Consider the following 8,279-nt stretch of genomic DNA (forward strand, 5'->3'; position numbering starts at 1 on the left):
GGTTGTTGTGGGTTTTTTTGTTTTTGTTTCTGTTTTGTATTTTTCTCTGTAAAGCTCTATGAAAACAGGGTCTACTTCTGTTTTCATCACCAACTTATCCTAAATCTTTGCAAAATACATGCCATATTATAATAATTGCTAAATATAACAAGAAATCTTAAAGATATATGTGTGGTGTGTTTGTGCGTGTGTGCATGCATTAACAGTGCATTCAGTAAGTGTTTAGATGGTATGCTTTCTGAGTCCTTGTATGTCTGAGAAACTCGTCTAATGTGAGAAAAAAAAAACTTGGTTTTCTATAAAATTCTTCAATTTTAAACTTGTTTGTTCAATACCTTTAACTATTACTCTACTGCCTTTTAGTAATTTTTAATTTATGATATAAATTAAAAGCTATTATATTTTTGTTCAAAGTATATAGGCTCTGATCCTCCTCTCTTTTTGAAATTCAGAATTTTACCAAGACATGTCTTGATACGGATCTTATTTGGCTGATTCTGGGAGGAGTATAGTAGTTCCTTTTTACCTATATACCTAGTTTATATTTTAATTAAAATAATTTTTCTTATTTTTAATATTGTTTCTGTTATTTGTTCTTCATGCACATTTGTAATTCCTAACTTCCTTTCCATCTTCCTTCTTTCATATTCACTACTTCCATCTCCTTCATTTCCAATTTCTTAGATTTTAAAATAATATAATTACTGTAAAAGGAAAAAAAGTAGAGGAGAAGTAGCAGCAAGTCTCTGCCACTGGAAAATAAAATAAAAACTCTTTAAAAATCACCTCTTATACCAAGGGACAATAAAAAAAATAAATTGTAGAACTCAACAATAGTTATTATTTATGAGTATCTATGGGAATACTGTTAAAATAGCACTGAGAAAAAATTTATAACATTGAAATGCTTATATTAATAATAATAACAATTTATTCAACAACTCAGAATAGACTAATGAGAGAATTGAAAAAGGTAAAATGAAGGAATTAAAGGTAAATGCATAAATGAATAAAAATGGAAACAAACACAGTAGAATAGCAAAGAAATATATATATATATATATTAAATGGGCAAAATAGACACAACTAATACTATTTTTTTAAAAAAATAAAGATGGAACAGTTAACATGACTTCATACCACAGTCTTACACAATAACCCACTTGTAGTTTACAAATTCTGAAGGGAGATTTCTCCCCTTGACCTAGTGTCAGGGTGAGGATAGACATGTTTCCTTGTTGACCCCTTCTGCATGGTGAGGTTCATTTTTCAAAGAAACAAAAAGAAGGGAAAAAAAAATACTGCAACGTGAAATTTAGTGATTCTTATGTCAGCTGACTTTGTATAGTATTTGTAAGTAATTTTGAAAACATTAAAATGAAATGTATAACTTTCTTAACAACTATAATTATCAGGGCATGTGAGGTGGCTCAGTGAGTTAAACATCAGATTCTTGATCTCAGCTCAGATCTTGATGTTACAGTCCTGAGTTCAAACCCTGTGTTGGGCTCTGTGCTAGGCTTGGAGCCTACTTAAAAAATAAAACAAAACAAAACAACTATAATTATCTAAATGACACAAATAGGAAAAAAATTGAAACGCCACACTATTATAGGAAAAGCTGAGTAAGGTACCAGTTTTTCTGAAAAAACAAACAAAACTCAACACTGGGAAACAACAACAAAATAAGACTGACAAATATAGCTTCACATTGTACGTCTGCCAGTACTTGAAAATCTCTAACTAAAAGTTCCTTACATGTTATAGAGAATAGGAAAAGGAAAGCCATTATAATCTAAACCTGATATTGACTACACAAATAAAAAACATTTCATTTATGAATACTCATGGGAAAAAATCTCAAAGTACTAAGAAACATAATCCAATAGCATATTAATAAAATAATGTCATGACAAAAATGTAGTCCATTTAAAGAAAGTATAATTTCTTCCATGGTAAGGACTCATTAATATAATTAATTATGTTATTAGTTCTAACAAAATCATATGTTATTTTTTTTCTCTGTATATGGGCAAAAAATTAGACAAAATTCAACCTTCATTCCAGGTTAAAATTTTAATTCGAAAAAAATGTTTAATTCAATAAAATGGAATTGGTAGATGTATTTTTAGCATAGTCTACTCTTCTGTCTTTTTGGTTTTGTCTTTCTCTCTTTTTAAAAAAATTTAAATTCAATTAATTAACATGTAGTGTTAATTAGTTTCAGAAGTAGAGTTTAGTGATTCATTAGTCTTATATAATACCCAGCGCTCATTACATCACATGCCCTCCTTAATATCCAATATCCAGTTACTCCATCCGCCCCATCCTCCTCCCCTCCAGCAACCCTCAGTTTGTTTCCTATGATTAAGAGTCTCTTATGGTTTGTCTCCCTCTCTGATTTCATCTTGTTTAACTTTTTCCTCTCTTCCCCATAATCCTCTGTTTTATCTCTTAAATTCCACATATGAGTGAAATCATATGATAATTGTCTTTCTCTTATTGACTTATTTCGCTTAGCATAATACCCTCTAGTTCTATACCCGTTATTGCAAATGGCTAGATTTCATTCTTTTTGATGGCTGAGTATATTACATTGTGTTATGTATATGTACATATATACATACATATACCACATCTTATCCATCTGTCAATGGACATCTGGGGTCTTTCCATAGTTTGGCTATTGTGGACATACACATATATGGGATACAGGTACCCCTTTGCATCACTACACTTGTATCTTTGGGGCAAATATCCAGTAGTACAATTGCTGGGTTGTAGGGTAGCTCTATTTTCAACGTTTTAAGGAACCTCACACTGTTATCCAGGGTGGCTACATGAGCTTGCATTCTCACCACAGTGTAAGAGGGTTTCCTTTCTTGGCATCCTCACCAACATCATTTCCTGATTTGTTAGTTTTAGCCATTGTAACCAGTGTGAAGTGGTATCTCATTGTGGTTTTGATTTGTATTTCCCTGATGCCAAGTGATGCTGAGCATTTTTTCATGTGTCTGTTGGCCATTTTCGTGTTTTCTTTGGAGAACTGTGTGTTCATGTCTTCTGTCCATTTCTGGATTGGATTATTTGTTCTTTCGGTGCTGACTTTGATAAGTTCTTTATAGATTTTGGACACTAGCCCTTTATCTGATAAGATATTTGCAAATATCTTCTCCTGTTCTGTCAGTTGTCTTGCTTTTGTTGACTGTTTCCTTTCCTGGGAAACAAAGGCAAAAATTAGTTTTTGTTTTAAATAATTATTTTCTTCCCAGAGCAATATTTGCTTGTAGGGTGAGTATGCTTTTCTGTTCTGCTGATTTTAGACTTGACTATACAACTTGCTTTGACCAATAAAACAAGATTGAAGTACTAGTTTTCAGTTCTAAGCAGATACTTCAAAAAGATATGTTTACTCTATTTCCTTGAACTCCTGACCTTCATATGAAAACAATATGTTCCAAATAGTGGAACATTTATCTCTTTAATTCCTCTTTCTTTAACCTGGATTTTAACATGAGAAGACATGTGCAGTAAACTTGAACCTATAGCCCAGAGTTAAGCCAAACTGAGGTCAGAGGAGATGGTCAAAGTCACAGTCAACCCATCAATCTGAGAAGGAGAAATAGATGCTTACTATGAGGCTCATTTAATTTTAGGATTGTCTGTAGAAATGTTGCCTAATATATTGAAAGAGTAATACATTGAGCACACATTAAAGGAATTTCTTCAAGTCTGAAAAGAGTCTGCCACCATTATCATTTTTAAACATGGTATTAAGCTATTAGCCAATAACTTAGGTAAAGGAATGCAGTTAGAGGAATAGAAATAAAAATTGAAATGAGTTTTACAGAAAATATTATTATATTCCTGGAAAACTGAAGAGAATTAGTGGGAAAACTACAAAAAATAAGAGAATATTATAAAATCATGAGAAAGAAATATACAGAAATGAATATAATAAATAATCAATTAGAAGGTATGCCAGAGAAAAATCCTATTTTCCATAGCAACAATAACAGAAAGAAAGAAAGAAAAAAAAAAAGAAAGAAAGAAAGAAAAAAAGAAAGAAAGAAAGAAAGAAAAAAAGAAAGAACGAACCAAGGTACACATTTTTTTAAATTGTGTAAAAATTATATAAGGAAAAGTTTAAACCCCCAAAAAGATACATAACAGATAGAAACAAATAAAAAGCAAAAACATACTGTTCTTGGGTATGAAAACTCAATATCATAAAAATGCCATTTCTTCCTAAGTTGTAAACTTGCATTATTTCTATAAAAATATATATAGGCTTATTTTTCCATATTAGAAAAATGAACAAATAGAAATTTCTAGAAAACGCACAAAAAGGGGAGTATTGGGGAATATAGCCCTATAATATATTAAGACATTTCCAAATATATGAGGAAATAGGACTTTTTACTAGATATTGTTGTGAAGTCACTTCAGAAGAGATAAATTTAGATCTATATATCACATCATAGCACACAAGAAATTCCAAATGGATCAGAGATAAAAATGTGGAAATGTAAACCACCACGTACTTAAACAAGGCATCAGTAAATGGTCTTATAACCAGAAAAAAGGGAAAATTTTAATTATGATTCAATGTTCTAGGTTTGAGCACATTAAAATTTGCATTCCAGAAAATAGTAAAACAAAAATACAAATGATAATTACATACTGAGAAGTATTTGATATCTTTAATATACACCAAAGGCTAATTATTCTAATATATGAACAGACTGTTCAGAGAGGAAGAAATAAAAATCTCCTAAACATGTGAAGAGATGATCAAGCTTATACATAATAATAAAAATTAAAATTAAAATTATATCTCTTAGTTCTTTGCTCAAAATCCACAAATTTGACAAAAAAACTGTCATATGAAAACATTAATACTTATACATTGTTGATGGGAGTGCAAAATGATTCAGCACTTCTGGTGAAGAATGTGGCAAGATCTAGAAAAATCGCTAGGCATTTACCAATTCACTCAATAGTTCTTTTTTAGAAGTCTATTTCTAATATAGATCAACAAAAATATGAAACTACTTCTGTACAAAGTTATTCTTTGTGATATTATTAATAGTGTCCAGTTACTGGAAATGACCTAAATATCCTTTAATTTGGTTCTGATTGGATAAATTGTGATCCGTCTACACAATCATTACCAAGCAGCTGCAAAATGGAATAAGGAATATGCCTATAAATTGAAATGTAGCAATCTCCAGGATATAATGTGAACTGGAGAAAAGCAAAATGCCAAACCATAAATATAGTTTGCTATCTTTTGTATAATAAATACACAAACGTATATATAGATATTTTCTTACATTTCCAAAAAAAGCAATCACTAGATTGGTAAACTAAAAACACAGTATTGATACCCGTAGAACTGAGGAGATTGAATAAAAGGTTTGGTGAAAAAAGTAACAAAATACAGTTACAATATTATTTTTGTTACATTATTTTCTGATATTTTTGTTTCAATCTTACATTTCTGGACCAAGCATAAGATCACTGAATAATATAAAAGGCATCTCTTTAATGAGAAATGTTTGCATCCTTTTTAGGTCATAGTGCTAATTTGTTTTTAATTGATATTTTGTTGGCTTTGTGATTATTAGAAATTTTTAATAGAATCTGACAGTGAGTTGACTATGAGTCTCACTTTTTACATGTAATAATCTTCTCCTTCTTATAATTATTATTATTATTAAGATTTTATTTTTAGGTAACCTCTACACCTAATGTGGGGCGCAAACTCATGACCCTGAGATCAGGAGTCACATGCTCCACTGACTAAGCCAGCCAGGCACTGCAGTAATTTTCCTTTTTTTAAAAAATCTTTTCATAGGCATTTTTAAAAAATGGAGAAGTTTGCATTATACTACTCATAAAAATTCACTCTAATTATGAAATTCTAATTATCATTATGATATATTTTAAGATCTGACATGACAAGTAATCTCATTCTCCTTTTAAAAATGTCTTGGCTGATCTTGTTTATCTCCTTAATTTAGTTAATATTCCAAGTCATACTTGCAAAAAAATTAAACTTTCCTCATTTGAGATTTTGCTTCAAATTGCATAAGCCCATAATTATTAGAAAAGACTTTGGAGAGCCTATAGAGGCTCATGACATACGTTTTGACTTCTAAGATTTCTGTCATATTTTTAAATATTTTAAAATAATTTTTATAGTAGTTTCATATATTTATTAAAACTTTTCTGAAGATTTTATATTTTGTACCAATTATAATATACGACATCTATTTATTTTGGTATGATTATTTTGTACCTAAGCACTTTGCTTTCCCATTAGTTCTTATAGGTAGAAAACCGTGTTTGCTATATTTATGACTATGTTGTCAAGTTTCCAAAAGTTATAGCCAACATATCTAATTTGTGGCTTATTGACTTTACATTAAATCAAATATTTAATATCAATTTAAAGTGAGAATGCTTTGAGTTGCATTTAAATATGCTGATTATTCTTCATAGTAAGAGAAAACCTATCTATTCTTACTCTACTATTAGGAATTTTCTCTGCTGTTCTATTATTAGTTTCTACTTTAAAAAGTGGGAATTCCAGAAGGTCTCTTAAGAACATGTTCCAATAATTAATAACCTTCATTATTAGGAAATATCTTTTACCTCACTTAAATTCTTAGTGCTTCAGTTCAACTCAACTACTTATACTATCCCTCATGAATTGAGATAGTTCATCATCAACATTTTGCTATGTCTTTCAGTGCTCATTTTCTTCATGTCAACATTGTTTCTCCTTCTTCAATCATTCTCACATATACTTCAAAAATACTCAATAAAGAGTATGCTCATCTTAATAAACACATCACAGGCTAAATTTCAACTATTGCTATAAGCTTTAATTCCCTTAGATAACAATACTTATCATGCCTGAATAAGTTTCAAGTGACTTTTGGCCTGATTTTTAAAATTATTTGGTAATCATTTTTACCTTTATCATATAAAGAAAATGCTAACCAAAAAAGATTATTCTAATTTTACTATAAGGAATCATTAAGTAGGGACACCTGGGTGGCTCAGTGATTGAGCATCTGCCTTTCGCTCAGGGCATGGTCCTAGTGTCCCAGGATCGAGTCCCACGTCGGGCTCCCTGCATGGAGCCTGCTTCTCTCTCTGTCTATGTCTCCATCTCTCCCTTTCTGTGTCTCTCATGAATAAATAAATAAAATCTTTTTAAAAAGGAATCATTAAGTAAAAGAAAATGCTTTTTTAAAAAAAGATTTTATTTATTTATTCATAAGAGAGACAGAGAGAGAGGCAGAGACATAGGCAGAGGGAGAAGCAGGCTCCCTGCAGGGAGCCTGATGCAGGATGCAATCCCAGGATCTTGGGATCATGACCTGAGCTGAAGGCAGATGCTTAACCACTGAGCCACACAGGTGTCAGGAAATGAGATTTCAGATGAAAATAAATGTTCTTAGAAAACTAGTTTAGACACATAAAATTATTTTTCTAAAGCATTCTTCATTGGAGGTGATATTTTCCAGTTGTGAATTTTTTTAAAAAAAGATTTATTTATTTGAGAGAGAGTGAGTGTGAGTGAGGAGAAGGGAAGAGAGAGAGATAGAATCTCAAGCAGGCTCCATGCTCAGTGGGTTGCACAGTGCAGGGCTTGATCCTACGACCCTGAGATCATGACCTGAACCAAAATAAAAAATAGATCACTTATCCAACTGGGCTACCCACTAGCCCCTCCAGCTGTGCTTTTTTTTTTCCAGCTGTGCTTTTTAAATTGAGTTTAGAAAACAAATGTTAGATGATTAGTCAAAGGTAAATATGAATATTAGAAAACATATATAAATTAAAATGGACTTTGTTAAATACATAATATCAGTAGTTAAATACATAAGACAGTAAAAATAATAAATATGTGAAATAATTTTTGACTTCTATCCAAAACTATATGGTTTGATGTTTTCATGTTAGATAAGAGCAAATGATTTTTTTAAAAGATTTTATTTATTTAGTCATGAAAGACACAGAGAGAGAGGCAGAGACTCAGGCAGAGGGTGAAGTAGGCTCCATGCAGGGAGCCCGATGTGGGACTCGATCCTGGGACTGTGGGATCACGTTCCAGGCCAAAAGCAGGCGCTAAACCGCTGAGTCACCCAGGCATCCCTGATTTTTTTTTTTTTAATTTTAAGAGAACATTATTTTCTAAACAAAGATTGGGTTGCTCAAGAGACCTTAAAAATGAGGATTACACTGATATTATTATTATATAT

The sequence above is a fragment of the Canis lupus genome, chromosome 15 (assembly GCF_011100685.1).
Source record: "Canis lupus familiaris isolate Mischka breed German Shepherd chromosome 15, alternate assembly UU_Cfam_GSD_1.0, whole genome shotgun sequence".
Classification (NCBI taxonomy): domain Eukaryota; kingdom Metazoa; phylum Chordata; class Mammalia; order Carnivora; family Canidae; genus Canis; species Canis lupus.